At 48.6% G+C, this 19,928-nt stretch overlaps 10 non-coding genes across 10 annotated transcripts; all 10 read left to right on the plus strand.

Annotated features, from left to right (window-relative positions):
* The first annotated feature begins 210 nt into the window (after nucleotides 1-210).
* On the plus strand, nucleotides 211-322 carry TRNAL-CAA (transfer RNA leucine (anticodon CAA)). The gene is made up of 2 exons: nucleotides 211-248; nucleotides 277-322. It is a non-coding gene; the product is annotated as a tRNA-Leu (tRNA).
* Nucleotides 323-3,401: 3,079 nt separating this feature from the next.
* TRNAV-CAC (transfer RNA valine (anticodon CAC)) lies at nucleotides 3,402-3,474 on the plus strand. The gene has a single exon. It is a non-coding gene; the product is annotated as a tRNA-Val (tRNA).
* Nucleotides 3,475-3,782: 308 nt separating this feature from the next.
* TRNAL-CAA (transfer RNA leucine (anticodon CAA)) lies at nucleotides 3,783-3,894 on the plus strand. The gene is made up of 2 exons: nucleotides 3,783-3,820; nucleotides 3,849-3,894. It is a non-coding gene; the product is annotated as a tRNA-Leu (tRNA).
* Nucleotides 3,895-6,515: 2,621 nt separating this feature from the next.
* TRNAP-AGG (transfer RNA proline (anticodon AGG)) lies at nucleotides 6,516-6,587 on the plus strand. The gene has a single exon. It is a non-coding gene; the product is annotated as a tRNA-Pro (tRNA).
* Nucleotides 6,588-6,975: 388 nt separating this feature from the next.
* On the plus strand, nucleotides 6,976-7,048 carry TRNAV-CAC (transfer RNA valine (anticodon CAC)). The gene has a single exon. It is a non-coding gene; the product is annotated as a tRNA-Val (tRNA).
* A 3,501-nt stretch (nucleotides 7,049-10,549) lies between these two features.
* TRNAV-CAC (transfer RNA valine (anticodon CAC)) lies at nucleotides 10,550-10,622 on the plus strand. Its single transcript has one exon. It is a non-coding gene; the product is annotated as a tRNA-Val (tRNA).
* A 307-nt stretch (nucleotides 10,623-10,929) lies between these two features.
* Nucleotides 10,930-11,041, plus strand: TRNAL-CAA (transfer RNA leucine (anticodon CAA)). Its single transcript has 2 exons — nucleotides 10,930-10,967; nucleotides 10,996-11,041. It is a non-coding gene; the product is annotated as a tRNA-Leu (tRNA).
* A 3,082-nt stretch (nucleotides 11,042-14,123) lies between these two features.
* Nucleotides 14,124-14,196, plus strand: TRNAV-CAC (transfer RNA valine (anticodon CAC)). The gene has a single exon. It is a non-coding gene; the product is annotated as a tRNA-Val (tRNA).
* A 307-nt stretch (nucleotides 14,197-14,503) lies between these two features.
* On the plus strand, nucleotides 14,504-14,615 carry TRNAL-CAA (transfer RNA leucine (anticodon CAA)). The gene is made up of 2 exons: nucleotides 14,504-14,541; nucleotides 14,570-14,615. It is a non-coding gene; the product is annotated as a tRNA-Leu (tRNA).
* A 3,382-nt stretch (nucleotides 14,616-17,997) lies between these two features.
* TRNAL-CAA (transfer RNA leucine (anticodon CAA)) lies at nucleotides 17,998-18,109 on the plus strand. Its single transcript has 2 exons — nucleotides 17,998-18,035; nucleotides 18,064-18,109. It is a non-coding gene; the product is annotated as a tRNA-Leu (tRNA).
* The last annotated feature ends 1,819 nt before the right edge of the window (nucleotides 18,110-19,928 follow it).

The following is a 19,928-nucleotide window of genomic DNA, read 5'->3' on the forward strand; positions in this document are numbered from 1 at the left end:
AAAACGTGCTTTACTATTGCAGGACGCTAAAAAGTTATCTGCATCCCTCGGTGGTCGTGCATGTGCATTGTTTCTTGTTCTGTTTTTTTTTTTTTTTCTTGGCCATGTTATATTGTGGGGCCTTTAAAGCTGTGACTTTGATAGGAACATTGCAAGCGGCAAAATCAACAAGTGCAGACTGAAGAGTCTGACCTGCACACTGTTTTGGCTGTCAGGATGGCCGAGTGGTCTAAGGCGCCAGACTCAAGAGAGCTTGATCTTCAGTGAAGCTGAGCCTTCTGGTCTCTTCATGGAGGCGTGGGTTCAAATCCCACTTCTGACAGGTGTATTTTCTTCCCTTAAATCTTGCTCTGCTTGCAGAGCCAGCTCCTCACACCACTATCTTTGGAAGCTGCTGTGGCATGTGAGGAGAAATCCACCAACCCATCGGCTGGGCCCTCAATCAAAATTCTGTGTATTACTGGAAGGGGCGTCTCAGACACACCTTCTGTTAGAGCTGCACTTTATGACAGTAACTACCATGCTGGTTTCTACTTAAGCAGTTGATTCTATCGTTTGAAGTGAGGCTCTCCTGCCACCTTTTGGGCAAAGAAGACACTGCCCCTGCAACAACACAGGCAGACAAGCTCAAACTAGGTTTCTTGGTTAGGTGGGCGGAGCATATTGGCAATGGTGCATCCTCGTGACTTGCAATTTACATGAAGAAGACAGAGAGGCAGCTGGGAGTAGGCAGTACCCATGAACCCCTGAACACTGTCTTGCGACTAGCACACAATTCTGAAATGAGGCGGGGGAAAGGAGGTGATTTCCCCATCAAGGGCCATTCCGGGAAATCAGCCACCCTGCGTCTCCCAGGTGAGTGTTTCAGGCCTATGAGCCACTAATATAAATCTCGCCTGATCGAGCGCTGATCGAGCAAGTGTGCTTGAATCCAAGAGGCATGCTCCTCTGGCTCAAGAGCTAGCAGGCCCTTCAGTGCTTCTGGTTGGGAAGTCTAAGGTGCAAGGGTCCATGACTTGCAGCGGGTTACAACTACCAGAAAGGGTCTGCTTTTCACATTAGTGCCCTAGTTCAGCTCACTGGCACAGGGCATTTTGACTACCTCTTGCCTTGCTAGAGACAAACAAAAAATCCTTGACAGAAAACATCAATTGCTATGGCACGCTTAGAGAGAGAGAGCCTCCAAATGGCCCTGCTTTTCGGAAAGACGCTTCAGAAGATGTTTCAAATGACTATGCAGCGGCAGTCTAGTTGGTATAGGGGTATGATTCTCGCTTCGGGTGTGAGAGGACCTCGGTTCAAATCCCAGACAAACCCCTACGTTTATAGGTTCAGTCTGTGTTTTAAACAGGAGTATTTATGCTTTTCACTCTTGTAAGATGTCATGTTGCAATGCAATACATGCTTTATACTGGCGTCGAGACGGTTCAGCATCATGAAGGTATGCGAGATTTCTTTGCAACTGCTTTTCTGTGCTGGAGCAGCAGTGCTCGTAGGAACATTAAATTCACAGTGCTTCTCCATGGTAATTTCGGGTCCAGTTCTGAAATCACCTCTTGGAATGAAAGTGATCCCAGTTCCTTTCTTCCAAGGGAAGAGATCGTGTTCCGGAAGGCTCAGCTTTGAGCGTCATGAACATTGGCCCTCATCCTTGCATCCCAGTCCAATGCATAGCCACATAAAGCAAGCAGGTGTGTCTGTTTCCATAGTGGTGGTTCCAGTACAATGCATAGCCACATGAAGCAAGCCGGCAAGTGTGTCTGTTTGTCTAGTGTAGTGGTTATCATGTGCACCTCACATGCGAAAGGTCCCTGGTTCGAGTCGCTGGGCTTTTTCACAGTATTTGCATTTCCTGCCTCACCTGACAGGCAAGCTGAGATAAAAGAGACTGTGTCTATCCCTCACCATCGTGAGGTACTACGCTCCTGGGGCATCTGTCACAGCTCACCAAGAGGAGTTGCGCCAGCTTACGGCAGTCAGTTGCTCACTGTTTGACCTTTGCAATGAAGCCTGAGCCTACAGCATTCAAACCAGCCAAGGAAGGAAGGTACGAGAGCGAAAATAGCTTTCCTGCCCTCACCAAGAACACACACCTTGAGCAAATAAAGTGCCAGACTTACAAGGCCCTATCGCCACCGGAGCATCACTTTTAGTGACGCCCCGGTGGCACTATGCACTGCGCGGTATTTACAAGATGGCGTTCAGCCACTTTTTGTGGCTTAACACCACCTTGTAAATACGGCCCCTTAGCACGCAGCGCGTTCCCTGGAAGGGGCGTGCAATGGGTGTTGTTGGGAGTGTGCCACAGCAACACCATAGCATTTTGATGCTGCTCCAGATTTAGGAGTTGGCGTAAATCTGCGTCAGCGCTAAAATCCAACGCCATCCCAGGGGTGTCGTTAGAGTGGCACACTGAGGAGAAATGTTTTCATTTCTCCTTGTTTTTGCTCTTTCTATGTGTGATGCATTCTGCAGCACACATAGAAGTAAGAGCAAATCACCATTGAAGATTTTTTTTTTGGGCAGGAAGGTGTCCCTTCCTGCACAAAAACAATTTCCCCCTCAACGCAGTCATCCTTGTACCATGGTGCAAGAACAGCTGCGTTGGCGCTCAGCAGCTAATTTAGAGCTGGCGCAGGGGGAAGCACAGGGGTGCGCTGTATTCTACTAAATACGGCGCTTCCCTGCATTTTGAAAATGACGGCGCGTGGGGCTTGCAAATTTGGCACAGCGTCGCGCTTAGTCATTTTCTTGTAAATCTGGGCCAAAATGTCTAAAGGATAGAGGCTTTTTATGTCATGTTCGATGAAGACCATGCAAATGACTCTAGTCGTACTGCAGAAGAGAGCACCATGTGCAGTTTCTTGCTTTGGGATGTAGTCTCCCACTCTCTGTCACCAACCCTCCGAGCAGGGTCGGAGCCGTTGCGTTTCTGTGCCCAGGCTCGTTGGTCTTGGGGTATGATTCTCGCTTAGGGTGCGAGAGGTCCAGGGTTCAAATCCCGGACGAGCCCATTTTAGCGGAAAACAATCAAATCCTGCTCAAAATACACAACCCCTCAACATTTCTCATTCCACTCGAAGCATTGTTGCGCAAAACATATTTTTTGCCTCAGGCGAAAAATGGATTACAATGCCTTGGCTTCCTTCCTGCTTGCTCTCAGTGCGCCCTGTGTGATGATTTCACAGGCTCTCCTTCCTGGCATTTAGGCATCAGATATTTGTCTGTCTCTGCCCGCAGCTGTGGGATTTTTCAGGACGTCTGAGTGTATGCATGCTGGCTGACACCGCTGCAATTTTCACACTTACCCCTCGCATTCCGAGCAACTGCTGATAAAGTATAGAGGAAATCGTGCAAACATATGAGGGGAACTGTGCTCCTTCAGTCAAACCAGCAAGCTTGTTTCTGTAGTGTAGTGGTTATCACGTTCGCCTCACACGCGAAAGGTCCTCGGTTCGAGACCGGGCAGAAACACTTGGCAGCAGCAGCTTTTGTGTTTGCTCCCTAAAACCTCAGTCTCTCTCAATGCACACTTAGACAGAAATGACCTTTAAAAACTTGTGACCTGTGTAAAACGTGCTTTACTATTGCAGGACGCTAAAAAGTTATCTGCATCCCTCGGTGGTCGTGCATGTGCATTGTTTCTTGTTCTGTTTTTTTTTTCTTTTTCTTGGCCATGTTATATTGTGGGGCCTTTAAAGCTGTGACTTTGATAGGAACATTGCAAGCGGCAAAATCAACAAGTGCAGACTGAAGAGTCTGACCTGCACACTGTTTTGGCTGTCAGGATGGCCGAGTGGTCTAAGGCGCCAGACTCAAGAGAGCTTGGTCTTTAGTGAAGCTGAGCCTTCTGGTCTCTTCATGGAGGCGTGGGTTCAAATCCCACTTCTGACAGGTGTATTTTCTTCCCTTAAATCTTCCTCTGCTTGCAGAGCCAGCTCCTCACACCACTATCTTTGGAAGCTGCTGTGGCATGTGAGGAGAAATCCACCAACCCATCGGCTGGGCCCTCAATCAAAATTCTGTGTATTACTGGAAGGGGCGTCTCAGGCACACCTTCTGTTAGAGCTGCACTTTTAGACAGTAACTACCATGCTGGTTTCTACTTAAGCAGTTGATTCTATCGTTTGAAGTGAGGCTCTCCTGCCACCTTTTGGGCAAAGAAGACACTGCCCCTGCAACAACACAGGCAGACAAGCTCAAACTAGGTTTCTTGGTTAGGTGGGCGGAGCATATTGGCAATGCTGCCTCCTCGTGACTTGCAATTTACATGAAGAAGACAGAGAGGCAGCTGGGAGTAGGCAGTACCCATGAACCCCTGAACACTGTCTTGCGACTAGCACACAATTCTGAAATGAGGCGGGGGAAAGGAGGTGATTTCCCCATCAAGGGCCATTCCGGGAAATCAGCCACCCTGCGTCTCCCAGGTGAGTGTTTCAGGCCTATGAGCCACTAATATAAATCTCGCCTGATCGAGCGCTGATCGAGCAAGTGTGCTTGAATCCAAGAGGCATGCTCCTCTGGCTCAAGAGCTAGCAGGCCCTTCAGTGCTTCTGGTTGGGAAGTCTAAGGTGCAAGGGTCCATGACTTGCAGCGGGTTACAACTACCAGAAAGGGTCTGCTTTTCACATCAGTGCCCTAGTTCAGCTCACTGGCACAGGGCATTTTGACTACCTCTTGCCTTGCTAGAGACAAACAAAAAATCCTTGACAGAAAACATCAATTGCTATGGCACGCTTAGAGAGAGAGAGCCTCCAAATGGCCCTGCTTTTCGGAAAGACGCTTCAGAAGATGTTTCAAATGACTATGCAGCGGCAGTCTAGTTGGTATAGGGGTATGATTCTCGCTTCGGGTGTGAGAGGACCTCGGTTCAAATCCCAGACAAACCCCTACCTTTATAGGTTCAGTCTGTGTTTTAAACAGGAGTATTTATGCTTTTCACTCTTGTAAGATGTCATGTTGCAATGCAATACATGCTTTATACTGGCGTCGAGACGGTTCAGCATCATGAAGGTATGCGAGATTTCTTTGCAACTGCTTTTCTGTGCTGGAGCAGCAGTGCTCGTAGGAACATTAAATGCACAGTGCTTCTCCATGGTAATTTCGGGTCCAGTTCTGAAATCACCTCTTGGAATGAAAGTGATCCCAGTTCCTTTCTTCCAAGGGAAGAGATCGTGTTCCGGAAGGCTCAGCTTTGAGCGTCATGAACATTGGCCCTCATCCTTGCATCCCAGTCCAATGCATAGCCACATAAAGCAAGCAGGTGTGTCTGTTTCCATAGTGTGGTGGTTCCAGTACAATGCATAGCCACATGAAGCAAGCCGGCAAGTGTGTCTGTTTGTGTAGTGTAGTGGTTATCATGCGCACCTCACATGCGAAAGGTCCCTGGTTCGAGTCGCTGGGCTTTTTCACAGTATTTGCATTTCCTGCCTCACCTGACAGGCAAGCTGAGATAAAAGAGACTGTGTCTATCCCTCACCATCGTGAGGTACTACGCTCCTGGGGCATCTGTCACAGCTCACCAAGAGGAGTTGCGCCAGCTTACGGCAGTCAGTTGCTCACTGTTTGACCTTTGCAATGAAGCCTGAGCCTACAGCATTCAAACCAGCCAAGGAAGGAAGGTACGAGAGCGAAAATAGCTTTCCTGCCCTCACCAAGAACACACACCTTGAGCAAATAAAGTGCCAGACTTACAAGGCCCTATCGCCACCGGAGCATCACTTTTAGTGACGCCCCGGTGGCACTATGCACTGCGCGGTATTTACAAGATGGCGTTCAGCCACTTTTTGTGGCTTAACACCACCTTGTAAATACGGCCCCTTAGCACGCAGCGCGTTCCCTGGAAGGGGCGTGCAATGGGTGTTGTTGGGAGTGTGCCACAGCAACACCATAGCATTTTGATGCTGCTCCAGATTTAGGAGTTGGCGTAAATCTGCGTCAGCGCCAAAATCCAACGCCATCCCAGGGGTGTCGTTAGAGTGGCACACTGAGGAGAAATGTTTTCATTTCTCCTTGTTTTTGCTCTTTCTATGTGTGATGCATTCTGCAGCACACATAGAAGTAAGAGCAAATCACCATTGAAGATTTTTTTTTGGGGCAGGAAGGTGTCCCTTCCTGCACAAAAACAATTTCCCCCTCAACGCAGTCATCCTTGTACCATGGTGCAAGAACGGCTGCGTTGGCGCTCAGCAGCTAATTTAGAGCTGGCGCAGGGGGAAGCACAGGGGTGCGCTGTATTCTACTAAATACGGCGCTTCCCTGCATTTTGAAAATGACGGCGCGTGGGGCTTGCAAATTTGGCACAGCGTCGCGCTTACTCATTTTCTTGTAAATCTGGGCCAAAATGTCTAAAGGATAGAGGCTTTTTATGTCATGTTCGATGAAGACCATGCAAATGACTCTAGTCGTACTGCAGAAGAGAGCACCATGTGCAGTTTCTTGCTTTGGGATGTAGTCTCCCACTCTCTGTCACCAACCCTCCGAGCAGGGTTGGAGCCGTTGCATTTCTGTGCCCAGGCTTGTTGGTCTAGGGGTATGATTCTCGCTTAGGGTGCGAGAGGTCCCGGGTTCAAATCCCGGACGAGCCCATTTTAGCGGAAAACAATCAAATCCTGCTCAAAATACAAAACCCCTCAACATTTCTCATTCTACTCGAAGCATTGTTGCGCAAAACATATTTTTTGCCTCGGGCGAAAAATGGATTACAATGCCTTGGCTTCCTTCCTGCTTGCTCTCAGTGCGCCCTGTGTGATGATTTCACAGGCTTTCCTTCCTGGCAATTAGGCATCAGATATTTGTCTGTCTCTGCCCGCAGCTGTGGGATTTTTCAGGACGTCTGAGTGTATGCATGCTGGCTGACACCGCTGCAATTTTCACACTTACCCCTCGCATTCCGAGCAACTGCTGATAAAGTATAGAGGAAATTGTGCAAACATATGAGGGGAACTGTGCTCCTTCAGTCAAACCAGCAAGCTTGTTTCTGTAGTGTAGTGGTTATCACGTTAGCCTCACACGCGAAAGGTCCCCGGTTCGAGACCGGGCAGAAACACTTGGCAGCAGCAGCTTTTGTGTTTGTTCCCTAAAACCTCAGTCTCTCTCAATGCACACTTAGACAGAAATGACCTTTAAAAACTTGTGACCTGTGTAAAACGTGCTTTACTATTGCAGGACGCTAAAAAGTTATCTGCATCCCTCGGTGGTCGTGCATGTGCATTGTTTCTTGTTCTGTTTTTTTTTTTTTTTCTTGGCCATGTTATATTGTGGGGCCTTTAAAGCTGTGACTTTGATAGGAACATTGCAAGCGGCAAAATCAACAAGTGCAGACTGAAGAGTCCGACCTGCACACTGTTTTGGCTGTCAGGATGGCCGAGTGGTCTAAGGCGCCTGACTCAAGAGAGCTTGATCTTCAGTGAAGTTGAGCCTTCTGGTCTCTTCATGGAGGCGTGGGTTCAAATCCCCCTTCTGACAGGTGTATTTTCTTCCCTTAGATCTTGCTCTGCTTGCAGAGCCAGCTCCTCACACCACTATCTTTGGAAGCTGCTGTGGCATGTGAGGAGAAATCCACCAACCCATCGGCTGGGCCCTCAATCAAAATTCTGTGTATTACTGGAAGGGGCGTCTCAGGCACACCTTCTGTTAGAGCTGGACTTTATGACAGTAACTACCATGCTGGTTTCTACTTAAGCAGTTGATTCTATCGTTTGAAGTGAGGCTCTCCTGCCACCTTTTGGGCAAAGAAGACACTGCCCCTGCAACAACACAGGCAGACAAGCTCAAACTAGGTTTCTTGGTTAGGTGGGCGGAGCATATTGGCAATGGTGCCTCCTCGTGACTTGCAATTTACATGAAGAAGACAGAGAGGCAGCTGGGAGTAGGCAGTACCCATGAACCCCTGAACACTGTCTTGCGCCTAGCACACAATTCTGAAATGAGACGGGGGAAAGGAGGTGATTTCCCCATCAAGGGTCATTCCGGGAAATCAGCCACCCTGCGTCTCCCAGGTGAGTGTTTCAGGCCTATGAGCCACTAATATAAATCTCGCCTGATCGAGCGCTGATCGAGCAAGTGTGCTTGAATCCAAGAGGCATGCTCCTCTGGCTCAAGAGCTAGCAGGCCCTTCAGTGCTTCTGGTTGGGAAGTCTAAGGTGCAAGGGTCCATGACTTGCAGCGGGTTACAACTACCAGAAAGGGTCTGCTTTTCACATCAGTGCCCTAGTTCAGCTCACTGGCACAGGGCAGTTTGACTACCTCTTGCCTTGCTAGAGACAAACAAAAAATCCTTGACAGAAAACATCAATTGCTATGGCACGCTTAGAGAGAGAGAGCCTCCAAATGGCCCTGCTTTTCGGAAAGACGCTTCAGAAGATGTTTCAAATGACTCTGCAGCGGCAGTCTAGTTGGTATAGGGGTATGATTCTCGCTTCGGGTGTGAGAGGACCTCGGTTCAAATCCCAGACAAACCCCTACCTTTAAAGGTTCAGTCTGTGTTTTAAACAGGAGTATTTCTGCTTTTCACTCTTGTAAGATGTCATGTTGCAATGCAATACATGCTTTATACTGGCGTCGAGACGGTTCAGCATCATGAAGGTATGCGAGATTTCTTTGCAACTGCTTTTCTGTGCTGGAGCAGCAGTGCTCGTAGGAACATTAAATGCACAGTGCTTCTCCATGGTAATTTCGGGTCCAGTTCTGAAATCACCTCTTGGAATGAAAGTGATCCCAGTTCCTTTCTTCCAAGGGAAGAGATCGTGTTCCGGAAGGCTCAGCTTTGAGCGTCATGAACATTGGCCCTCATCCTTGCATCCCAGTCCAATGCATAGCCACATAAAGCAAGCAGGTGTGTCTGTTTCCATAGTGTGGTGGTTCCAGTACAATGCATAGCCACATGAAGCAAGCCGGCAAGTGTGTCTGTTTGTGTAGTGTAGTGGTTATCATGCGCACCTCACATGCGAAAAGTCCCTGGTTCGAGTCGCTGGGCTTTTTCACAGTATTTGCATTTCCTGCCTCACCTGACAGGCAAGCTGAGATAAAAGAGACTGTGTCTATCCCTCACCATCGTGAGGTACTACGCTCCTGGGGCATCTGTCACAGCTCACCAAGAGGAGTTGTGCCAGCTTACGGCAGTCAGTTGCTCACTGTTTGACCTTTGCAATGAAGCCTGAGCCTACAGCATTCAAGCCAGCCAAGGAAGGAAGGTACGAGAGCGAAAATAGCTTTCCTGCCCTCACCAAGAACACACACCTTGAGCAAATAAAGTGCCAGACTTACAAGGCCCTATCGCCACCGGAGCATCACTTTTAGTGACGCCCCGGTGGCACTATGCACTGCGCGGTATTTACAAGATGGCGTTCAGCCACTTTTTGTGGCTTAACACCACCTTGTAAATACGGCCTCTTAGCACGCAGCGCGTTCCCTGGAAGGGTGCGTGCAATGGGTGTTGTTGGGAGTGTGCCACAGCAACACCATAGCATTTTGATGCTGCTCCAGATTTAGGAGTTGGCGTAAATCTGCATCAGCACCAAAATCCAACGCCATCCCAGGGGTGTCGTTAGAGTGGCGCACTGAGGAGAAATGTTTTCATTTCTCCTTGTTTTTGCTCTTTCTATGTGTGATGCATTCTGCAGCACACATAGAAGTAAGAGCAAATCACCATTGAAGATTTTTTTTTTGGGCAGGAAGGTGTCCCTTCCTGCACAAAAACAATTTCCCCCTCAACGCAGTCATCCTTGTACCATGGTGCAAGAACGGCTGCGTTGGCGCTCAGCAGCTAATTTAGAGCTGGCGCAGGGGGAAGCACAGGGGTGCGCTGTATTCTACTAAATACGGCGCTTCCCTGCATTTTGAAAATGACGGCGCGTGGGGCTTGCAAATTTGGCACAGCGTCGCGCTTAGTCATTTTCTTGTAAATCTGGGCCAAAATGTCTAAAGGATAGAGGCTTTTTATGTCATGTTCGATGAAGACCATGCAAATGACTCTAGTCGTACTGCAGAAGAGAGCACCATGTGCAGTTTCTTGCTTTGGGATGTAGTCTCCCACTCTCTGTCACCAACCCTCCGAGCAGGGTCGGAGTCGTTGCATTTCTGTGCCCAGGCTCGTTGGTCTAGGGGTATGATTCTCGCTTAGGGTGCGAGAGGTCCCAGGTTCAAATCCCGGACGAGCCCATTTTAGCGGAAAACAATCAAATCCTGCTCAAAATACAAAACCCCTCAACATTTCTCATTCCACTCGAAGCATTGTTGCGCAAAACATATTTTTTGCCTCAGGCGAAAAATGGATTACAATGCCTTGGCTTCCTTCCTGCTTGCTCTCAGTGCGCCCTGTGTGATGATTTCACAGGCTCTCCTTCCTGGCAATTAGGCATCAGATATTTGTCTGTCTCTGCCCGCAGCTGTGGGATTTTTCAGGACGTCTGAGTGTATGCATGCTGGCTGACACCGCTGCAATTTTCACACTTACCCCTCGCATTCCGAGCAACTGCTGATAAAGTATAGAGGAAATCGTGCAAACATATGAGGGGAACTGTGCTCCTTCAGTCAAACCAGCAAGCTTGTTTCTGTAGTGTAGTGGTTATCACGTTCGCCTCACACGCGAAAGGTCCCAGGTTCGAGACCGGGCAGAAACACTTGGCAGCAGCAGCTTTTGTGTTTGCTCCCTAAAACCTCAGTCTCTCTCAATGCACACTTAGACAGAAATGACCTTTAAAAACTTGTGACCTGTGTAAAACGTGCTTTACTATTGCAGGACGCTAAAAAGTTATCTGCATTCCTCGGTGGTCGTGCATGTGCATTGTTTCTTGTTCTGTTTTTTTTTTTTTTTCTTGGCCATGTTATATTGTGGGGCCTTTAAAGCTGTGACTTTGATAGGAACATTGCAAGCGGCAAAATCAACAAGTGCAGACTGAAGAGTCCGACCTGCACACTGTTTTGGCTGTCAGGATGGCCGAGTGGTCTAAGGCGCCAGACTCAAGAGAGCTTGATCTTCAGTGAAGCTGAGCCTTCTGGTCTCTTCATGGAGGCGTGGGTTCAAATCCCACTTCTGACAGGTGTATTTTCTTCCCTTAAATCTTGCTCTGCTTGCAGAGCCAGCTCCTCACACCACTATCTTTGGAAGCTGCTGTGGCATGTGAGGAGAAATCCACCAACCCATCGGCTGGGCCCTCAATCAAAATTCTGTGTATTACTGGAAGGGGCGTCTCAGGCACACCTTCTGTTAGAGCTGCACTTTATGACAGTAACTACCATGCTGGTTTCTACTTAAGCAGTTGATTCTATCGTTTGAAGTGAGGCTCTCCTGCCACCTTTTGGGCAAAGAAGGCACTGCCCCTGCAACAACACAGGCAGACAAGCTCAAACTAGGTTTCTTGGTTAGGTGGGCGGAGCATATTGGCAATGGTGCCTCCTCGTGACTTGCAATTTACATGGAGAAGACAGAGAGGCAGCTGGGAGTAGGCAGTACCCATGAACCCCTGAACACTGTCTTGCGACTAGCACACAATTCTGAAATGAGGCGGGGGAAAGGAGGTGATTTCCCCATCAAGGGCCATTCCGGGAAATCAGCCACCCTGCGTCTCCCAGGTGAGTGTTTCAGGCCTATGAGCCACTAATATAAATCTCGCCTGATCGAGCGCTGATCGAGCAAGTGTGCTTGAATCCAAGAGGCATGCTCCTCTGGCTCAAGAGCTAGCAGGCCCTTCCGTGCTTCTGGTTGGGAAGTCTAAGGTGCAAGGGTCCATGACTTGCAGCGGGTTACAACTACCAGAAAGGGTCTGCTTTTCACATCAGTGCTCTAGTTCAGCTCACTGGCACAGGGCATTTTGACTACCTCTTGCCTTGCTAGAGACAAACAAAAAATCCTTGACAGAAAACATCAATTGCTATGGCACGCTTAGAGAGAGAGAGCCTCCAAATGGCCCTGTTTTTCGGAAAGACGCTTCAGAAGATGTTTCAAATGACTATGCAGCGGCAGTCTAGTTGGTATAGGGGTATGATTCTAGCTTCGGGTGTGAGAGGACCTCGGTTCAAATCCCAGACAAACCCCTACCTTTATAGGTTCAGTCTGTGTTTTAAACAGGAGTATTTCTGCTTTTCACTCTTGTAAGATGTCATGTTGCAATGCAATACATGCTTTATACTGGCGTCGAGACGGTTCAGCATCATGAAGGTATGCGAGATTTCTTTGCAACTGCTTTTCTGTGCTGGAGCAGCAGTGCTCGTAGGAACATTAAATGCACAGTGCTTCTCCATGGTAATTTCGGGTCCAGTTCTGAAATCACCTCTTGGAATGAAAGTGATCCCAGTTCCTTTCTTCCAAGGGAAGAGATCGTGTTCCGGAAGGCTCAGCTTTGAGCGTCATGAACATTGGCCCTCATCCTTGCATCCCAGTCCAATGCATAGCCACATAAAGCAAGCAGGTGTGTCTGTTTCCATAGTGTGGTGGTTCCAGTACAATGCATAGCCACATGAAGCAAGCCGGCAAGTGTGTCTGTTTGTGTAGTGTAGTGGTTATCATGCGCACCTCACATGCGAAAAGTCCCTGGTTCGAGTCGCTGGGCTTTTTCACAGTATTTGCATTTCCTGCCTCACCTGACAGGCAAGCTGAGATAAAAGAGACTGTGTCTATCCCTCACCATCGTGAGGTACTACGCTCCTGGGGCATCTGTCACAGCTCACCAAGAGGAGTTGTGCCAGCTTACGGCAGTCAGTTGCTCACTGTTTGACCTTTGCAATGAAGCCTGAGCCTACAGCATTCAAGCCAGCCAAGGAAGGAAGGTACGAGAGCGAAAATAGCTTTCCTGCCCTCACCAAGAACACACACCTTGAGCAAATAAAGTGCCAGACTTACAAGGCCCTATCGCCACCGGAGCATCACTTTTAGTGACGCCCCGGTGGCACTATGCACTGCGCGGTATTTACAAGATGGCGTTCAGCCACTTTTTGTGGCTTAACACCACCTTGTAAATACGGCCTCTTAGCACGCAGCGCGTTCCCTGGAAGGGTGCGTGCAATGGGTGTTGTTGGGAGTGTGCCACAGCAACACCATAGCATTTTGATGCTGCTCCAGATTTAGGAGTTGGCGTAAATCTGCGTCAGCACCAAAATCCAACGCCATCCCAGGGGTGTCGTTAGAGTGGCGCACTGAGGAGAAATGTTTTAATTTCTCCTTGTTTTTGCTCTTTCTATGTGTGATGCATTCTGCAGCACACATAGAAGTAAGAGCAAATCACCATTGAAGATTTTTTTTTTGGGCAGGAAGGTGTCCCTTCCTGCACAAAAACAATTTCCCCCTCAATGCAGTCATCCTTGTACCATGGTGCAAGAACGGCTGCGTTGGCGCTCAGCAGCTAATTTAGAGCTGGCGCAGGGGGAAGCACAGGGGTGCGCTGTATTCTACTAAATACGGCGCTTCCCTGCATTTTGAAAATGACGGCGCGTGGGGCTTGCAAATTTGGCACAGCGTCGCGCTTAGTCATTTTCTTGTAAATCTGGGCCAAAATGTCTAAAGGATAGAGGCTTTTTATGTCATGTTCGATGAAGGCCATGCAAATGACTCTAGTCGTACTGCAGAAGAGAGCACCATGTGCAGTTTCTTGCTTTGGGATGTAGTCTCCCACTCTCTGTCACCAACCCTCCGAGCAGGGTCGGAGCCGTTGCATTTCTGTGCCCAGGCTTGTTGGTCTAGGGGTATGATTCTCGCTTAGGGTGCGAGAGGTCCCATGTTCAAATCCCGGACGAGCCCATTTTAGCGGAAAACAATCAAATCCTGCTCAAAATACAAAACCCCTCAACATTTCTCATTCTACTCGAAGCATTGTTGCGCAAAACATATTTTTTGCCTCAGGCGAAAAATGGATTACAATGCCTTGGCTTCCTTCCTGCTTGCTCTCAGTGCGCCCTGTGTGATGATTTCACAGGCTTTCCTTCCTGGCAATTAGGCATCAGATATTTGTCTGTCTCTGCCCGCAGCTGTGGGATTTTTCAGGACGTCTGAGTGTATGCATGCTGGCTGACACCGCTGCAATTTTCACACTTACCCCTCGCATTCCGAGCAACTGCTGATAAAGTATAGAGGAAATCGTGCAAACATATGAGGGGAACTGTGCTCCTTCAGTCAAACCAGCAAGCTTGTTTCTGTAGTGTAGTGGTTATCATGTTTGCCTCACACGCGAAAGGTCCCCGGTTCGAGACCGGGCAGAAACACTTGGCAGCAGCAGCTTTTGTGTTTGCTCCCTAAAACCTCAGTCTCTCTCAATGCACACTTAGACAGAAATGACCTTTAAAAACTTGTGACCTGTGTAAAACGTGCTTTACTATTGCAGGACGCTAAAAAGTTATCTGCATCCCTCGGTGGTCGTGCATGTGCATTGTTTCTTGTTCTGTTTTTTTTTTTTTTTCTTGGCCATGTTATATTGTGGGGCCTTTAAAGCTGTGACTTTGATAGGAACATTGCAAGCGGCAAAATCAACAAGTGCAGACTGAAGAGTCCGACCTGCACACTGTTTTGGCTGTCAGGATGGCCGAGTGGTCTAAGGCGCCAGACTCAAGAGAGCTTGATCTTCAGTGAAGCTGAGCCTTCTGGTCTCTTCATGGAGGCGTGGGTTCAAATCCCACTTCTGACAGGTGTATTTTCTTCCCTTAAATCTTGCTCTGCTTGCAGAGCCAGCTCCTCACACCACTATCTTTGGAAGCTGCTGTGGCATGTGAGGAGAAATCCACCAACCCATCGGCTGGGCCCTCAATCAAAATTCTGTGTATTACTGGAAGGGGCGTCTCAGGCAGACCTTCTGTTAGAGCTGGACTTTATGACAGTAACTACCATGCTGGTTTCTACTTAAGCAGTTGATTCTATCGTTTGAAGTGAGGCTCTCCTGCCACCTTTTGGGCAAAGAAGACACTGCCCCTGCAACAACACAGGCAGACAAGCTCAAACTAGGTTTCTTGGTTAGGTGGGCGGAGCATATTGGCAATGGTGCCTCCTCGTGACTTGCAATTTACATGAAGAAGACAGAGAGGCAGCTGGGAGTAGGCAGTACCCATGAACCCCTGAACACTGTCTTGCGACTAGCACACAATTCTGAAATGAGGCGGGGGAAAGGAGGTGATTTCCCCATCAAGGGTCATTCCGGGAAATCAGCCACCCTGCGTCTCCCAGGTGAGTGTTTCAGGCCTATGAGCCACTAATATAAATCTCGCCTGATCGAGCGCTGATCGAGCAAGTGTGCTTGAATCCAAGAGGCATGCTCCTCTGGCTCAAGAGCTAGCAGGCCCTTCAGTGCTTCTGGTTGGGAAGTCTAAGGTGCAAGGGTCCATGACTTGCAGCGGGTTACAACTACCAGAAAGGGTCTGCTTTTCACATCAGTGCCCTAGTTCAGCTCACTGGCACAGGGCAGTTTGACTACCTCTTGCCTTGCTAGAGACAAACAAAAAATCCTTGACAGAAAACATCAATTGCTATGGCACGCTTAGAGAGAGAGAGCCTCCAAATGGCCCTGCTTTTCGGAAAGACGCTTCAGAAGATGTTTCAAATGACTCTGCAGCGGCAGTCTAGTTGGTATAGGGGTATGATTCTCGCTTCGGGTGTGAGAGGACCTCGGTTCAAATCCCAGACAAACCCCTACCTTTAAAGGTTAAGTCTGTGTTTTAAACAGGAGTATTTCTGCTTTTCACTCTTGTAAGATGTCATGTTGCAATGCAATACATGCTTTATACTGGCGTCGAGACGGTTCAGCATCATGAAGGTATGCGAGATTTCTTTGCAACTGCTTTTCTGTGCTGGAGCAGCAGTGCTCGTAGGAACATTAAATGCACAGTGCTTCTCCATGGTAATTTCGGGTCCAGTTCTGAAATCACCTCTTGGAATGAAAGTGATCCCAGTTCCTTTCTTCCAAGGGAAGAGATCGTGTTCCGGAAGGCTCAGCTTTGAGCGTCATGAACATTGGCCCTCATCCTTGCATCCCAGTCCAATGCATAGCCACATAAAGCAAGCAGGTGTGTCTGTTTCCATAGTGTGGTGGTTCCAGTACAATGCATAGCCACATGAAGCAAGCCGGCAAGTGTGTCTGTTTGTGTAGTGTAGTGGTTATCATGCGCACCTCACATGCGAAAAGTCCCTGGTTCGAGTCGCTGGGCTTTTTCACAGTATTTGCATTTCCTGCCTCACCTGACAGGCAAGCTGAGATAAAAGAGACTGTGTCTATCCCTCACCATCGTGAGGTACTACGCTCCTGGGGCATCTGTCACAGCTCACCAAGAGGAGTTGTGCCAGCTTACGGCAGTCAGTTGCTCACTGTTTGACCTTTGCAATGAAGCCTGAGCCTACAGCATTCAAGCCAGCCAAGGAAGGAAGGTACGAGAGCGAAAATAGCTTTCCTGCCCTCACCAAGAACACACACCTTGAGCAAATAAAGTGCCAGACTTACAAGGCCCTATCGCCACCAGAGCATCACTTTTAGTGACGCCCCGGTGGCACTATGCACTGCGCGGTATTTACAAGATGGCGTTCAGCCACTTTTTGTGGCTTAACACCACCTTGTAAATACGGCCTCTTAGCACGCAGCGCGTTCCCTGGAAGGGGCGTGCAATGGGTGTTGTTGGGAGTGTGCCACAGCAACACCATAGCATTTTGATGCTGCTCCAGATTTAGGAGTTGGCGTAAATCTGCGTCAGCACCAAAATCCAACGCCATCCCAGGGGTGTCGTTAGAGTGGCGCACTGAGGAGAAATGTTTTCATTTCTCCTTGTTTTTGCTCTTTCTATGTGTGATGCATTCTGCAGCACACATAGAAGTAAGAGCAAATCACCATTGAAGATTTTTTTTTTGGGCAGGAAGGTGTCCCTTCCTGCACAAAAACAATTTCCCCCTCAACGCAGTCATCCTTGTACCATGGTGCAAGAACGGCTGCGTTGGCGCTCAGCAGCTAATTTAGAGCTGGCGCAGGGGGAAGCACAGGGGTGCGCTGTATTCTACTAAATACGGCGCTTCCCTGCATTTTGAAAATGACGGCGCGTGGGGCTTGCAAATTTGGCACAGCGTCGCGCTTAGTCATTTTCTTGTAAATCTGGGCCAAAATGTCTAAAGGATAGAGGCTTTTTATGTCATGTTCGATGAAGACCATGCAAATGACTCTAGTCGTACTGCAGAAGAGAGCACCATGTGCAGTTTCTTGCTTTGGGATGTAGTCTCCCACTCTCTGTCACCAACCCTCCGAGCAGGGTCGGAGCCGTTGCATTTCTGTGCCCAGGCTCGTTGGTTTAGGGGTATGATTCTTGCTTAGGGTGCGAGAGGTCCCGGGTTCAAATTCCGGACGAGCCCATTTTAGCGGAAAACAATCAAATCCTGCTCAAAATTCAAAACCCCTCAGCATTTCTCATTCCACTCGAAGCATTGTTGCGCAAAACATATTTTTTGCCTCAGGCGAAAAATGGATTACAATGCCTTGGCTTCCTTCCTGCTTGCTCTCAGTGCGCCCTGTGTGATGATTTCACAGGCTCTCCTTCCTGGCAATTAGGCATCAGATATTTGTCTGTCTCTGCCCGCAGCTGTGGGATTTTTCAGGACGTCTGAGTGTATGCATGCTGGCTGACACCGCTGCAATTTTCACACTTACCCCTCGCATTCCGAGCAACTGTAGTGTAGTGGTTATCACGTTTGCCTCACACGCGAAAGGTCCCAGGTTCGAGACCGGGCAGAAACACTTGGCAGCTGCAGCTTTTGTGTTTGCTCCCTAAAACCTCAGTCTCTCTCAATGCACACTTAGACAGAAATGACCTTTAAAAACTTGTGACCTGTGTAAAACGTGCTTTACTATTGCAGGACGCTAAAAAGTTATCTGCATCCCTCGGTGGTCGTGCATGTGCATTGTTTCTTGTTCTGTTTTTTTTTTTTTTTCTTGGCCATGTTATATTGTGGGGCCTTTAAAGCTGTGACTTTGATAGGAACATTGCAAGCGGCAAAATCAACAAGTGCAGACTGAAGAGTCCGACCTGCACACTGTTTTGGCTGTCAGGATGGCCGAGTGGTCTAAGGCGCCAGACTCAAGAGAGCTTGATCTTCAGTGAAGCTGAGCCTTCTGGTCTCTTCATGGAGGCGTGGGTTCAAATCCCACTTCTGACAGGTGTATTTTCTTCCCTTAAATCTTGCTCTGCTTGCAGAGCCAGCTCCTCACACCACTATCTTTGGAAGCTGCTGTGGCATTTGAGGAGAAATCCACCAACCCATCGGCTGGGCCCTCAATCAAAATTCTGTGTATTACTGGAAGGGGCGTCTCAGGCACACCTTCTGTTAGAGCTGCACTTTATGACAGTAACTACCATGCTGGTTTCTACTTAAGCAGTTGATTCTATCGTTTGAAGTGAGGCTCTCCTGCCACCTTTTGGGCAAAGAAGACACTGCCCCTGCAACAACACAGGCAGACAAGCTCAAACTAGGTTTCTTGGTTAGGTGGGCGGAGCATATTGGCAATGGTGCCTCCTCGTGACTTGCAATTTACATGAAGAAGACAGAGAGGCAGCTGGGAGTAGGCAGTACCCATGAACCCCTGAACACTGTCTTGCGACTAGCACACAATTCTGAAATGAGGCGGGGGAAAGGAGGTGATTTCCCCATCAAGGGCCATTCCGGGAAATCAGCCACCCTGCGTCTCCCAGGTGAGTGTTTCAGGCCTATGAGCCACTAATATAAATCTCGCCTGATCAAGCCTGATCGAGCGCTGATCGAGCAAGTGTTCTTGAATCCAAGAGGCATGCTCCTCTGGCTCAAGAGCTAGCAGGCCCCTCAGTGCTTCTGGTTGGGAAGTCTAAGGTGCAAGGGTCCATGACTTGAAGCGGGTTACAACTACCAGAAAGGGTCTGCTTTTCACATCAGTGACCTAGTTCAGCTCACTGGCACAGGGCATTTTGACTACCTCTTGCCTTGCTAGAGACAAACAAAAAATCCTTGACAGAAAATATCAATTGCTATGGCACGCTTAGAGAGAGAGAGCCTCCAAATGGCCCTGCTTTTCGGAAAGACGCTTCAGAAGATGTTTCAAATGAATATGCAGCGGCAGTCTAGTTGGTATAGGGGTATGATTCTCGCTTCGGGTGTGAGAGGACCTCGGTTCAAATCCCAGACAAACCCCTACCTTTATAGGTTCAGTCTGTGTTTTAAACAGGAGTATTTCTGCTTTTCACTCTTGTAAGATGTCATGTTGCAATGCAATACATGCTTTATACTGGCGTCGAGACGGTTCAGCATCATGAAGGTATGCGAGATTTCTTTGCAACTGCTTTTCTGTGCTGGAGCAGCAGTGCTCGTAGGAACATTAAATGCACAGTGCTTCTCCATGGTAATTTCGGGTCCAGTTCTGAAATCACCTCTTGGAATGAAAGTGATCCCAGTTCCTTTCTTCCAAGGGAAGAGATCGTGTTCCAGAAGGCTCAGCTTTGAGCGTCATGAACATTGGCCCTCATCCTTGCATCCCAGTCCAATGCATAGCCACATAAAGCAAGCAGGTGTGTCTGTTTCCATAGTGTGGTGGTTCCAGTACAATGCATAGCCACATGAAGCAAGCCGGCAAGTGTGTCTGTTTGTGTAGTGTAGTGGTTATCATGCGCACCTCACATGCGAAAGGTCCCTGGTTCGAGTCGCTGGGCTTTTTCACAGTATTTGCATTTCCTGCCTCACCTGACAGGCAAGCTGAGATAAAAGAGACTGTGTCTATCCCTCACCATCGTGAGGTACTACGCTCCTGGGGCATCTGTCACAGCTCACCAAGAGGAGTTGCGCCAGCTTACGGCAGTCAGTTGCTCACTGTTTGACCTTTGCAATGAAGCCTGAGCCTACAGCATTCAAGCCAGCCAAGGAAGGAAGGTACGAGAGCGAAAATAGCTTTCCTGCCCTCACCAAGAACACACACCTTGAGCAAATAAAGTGCCAGACTTACAAGGCCCTA

This window comes from Pleurodeles waltl, unplaced genomic scaffold (assembly GCF_031143425.1).
Source record: "Pleurodeles waltl isolate 20211129_DDA unplaced genomic scaffold, aPleWal1.hap1.20221129 scaffold_91, whole genome shotgun sequence".
In the NCBI taxonomy this organism is placed as follows: Eukaryota; Metazoa; Chordata; class Amphibia; order Caudata; family Salamandridae; genus Pleurodeles; species Pleurodeles waltl.